Here is a 1,592-nt window from a genome sequence, read left to right as displayed (position 1 = left end):
CAGCTTTGGGAGTGATTCTGATCGGGAAAGCTGTGTGTGTGAGTGCGGAAGGACTAACTCTCCCCATTCCCAATGTTGCTGACCCAAGCACTATCACGACTTGCTTAACCCATTTCAAAAACATGTGTGTGTGGTGGCGGGAGGGAGAGTTGAAAGGAGAATTGGACACAGATCTCACTTGTCATGCCTGCCAGTGTGGCTTGGGCAAGAGGTTCGCTTGGGGGATGAATTATAAATTCCTAGGTCAGCATCAAATTTTTAGGCACTCGCACTCCCAGGTACCCCTTGATATGATCACTGGAAAGCAATGCTTCAGGAAGAAGTGTGAAGATGTGTGATGCTCTCAGCAGTCGTCAGAGCAATTTTCTCAATTTCCCAGACAAGGCATACTGACTACATGGGCACAATAGAAGGAAGCCGGGCCATGCAACAGATCAACACTCTTGATGCTCTGAAATGAACCTGTTCCTTCATGGCCAACTGTTTATACGACTTTGCCAGAATGTATTAAACTTGCTTCTAAAGCTACTAGGTAAGAGTTCCCCAGCTTTTGAGGGGCCTTGGACACATTTGGAATTTTGAAAGTGTGTCATGGGCACTGTCACAAAAAGGGGATTCACACATTCATAAGATGGCCACAAAGGTAGTCATGGCCAGCCATAAATTACTCAAAAACCACAATGTGGTATAATGGTTAGCATGGTGTACTAGAACTCAGGACATCTGAGTTCTAATCCCCGTAAGTCCATGAAGTACACTGGGTGACCTTGGACAGTCACTGACCCTTAGCATAGCCTACCTCACAGGGTTCTTTTGAGGATAAAATAGAGAAGAGAAACTTTATGTAAGCTGCTTTGGGTTCCTTGCAAGAGAAAAAAAAGCAGGATAAAAATATAATAAATAATTAAATAACAACATTCCCCAGCAAGCTGGTGTGACCAGAAAAAAAGAAAAAGAGGGGAATAAAGAGTATCTTGTGCAAGCATCTAACTACAAGGCTGAGGTAGGAGCTGCCATTCCATTTTTGAGCACAATTCCATGTGCCAGTTTTAACCTATGAAGTTCTGCATGGCTTGGAGCAAGATATCCAAAAGACTGTTTCTCTAACACGAACTTTCCAGCTGTTAATATCAGTCTCAGAGACCTTCTCCATGTCCCCCTTTCAACTAAGTAGTACTGTTCTGAATATGCTCCACCATCTGGAAGGCCTCCATTCCCTGTGAAGGCAGAGATGGACTTAGGAGACTCCCTGGGAGGGGATGAAAGTCACTTCAAGATGAAGCCTCAACAGATGTGCGTTGTTTAAAAAAAATCCTTCAAAGTGAATCATGGAAGTGACACATCTTTATTTATTTATTTAAAACATTTTTATGCCGCCCCCATCTCAACAAAGCCTCGGGGCGGCTCACAACAAGAACAAAATATACAAATATAACAAATTATACAATAAAAATATTAAAACCCAGTGCATCTCAGCTTAAAAGATTTAAAATCCTATAAATACCAATAAATTAACAATTAAAATAAGTTTTAAATAAAAAGGTCTCCGCCTGGTGCCGTCGTTATTTGTTTTTCGGTGCCAGGCGAAGACC

General features: G+C 42.1%; 1 protein-coding gene across 1 annotated transcript in view; it reads right to left on the bottom strand.

The window, feature by feature from the left end:
• Positions 1–1,592, bottom strand: part of LOC123031209 (transmembrane and coiled-coil domains protein 2-like) — a 41,633-nt gene that overhangs the window by 20,524 nt on the left and 19,517 nt on the right. The gene's annotated exons all lie outside the window — the stretch shown is intronic.

The sequence above is a fragment of the Varanus komodoensis genome, unplaced genomic scaffold, assembly GCF_004798865.1.
Source record: "Varanus komodoensis strain SLA01 unplaced genomic scaffold, ASM479886v1 scaffold1, whole genome shotgun sequence".
In the NCBI taxonomy this organism is placed as follows: Eukaryota; Metazoa; Chordata; class Lepidosauria; order Squamata; family Varanidae; genus Varanus; species Varanus komodoensis.
Note: the sequence above shows the minus strand (reverse complement) of the source record. Positions and strands in the feature narration are given on the sequence as shown.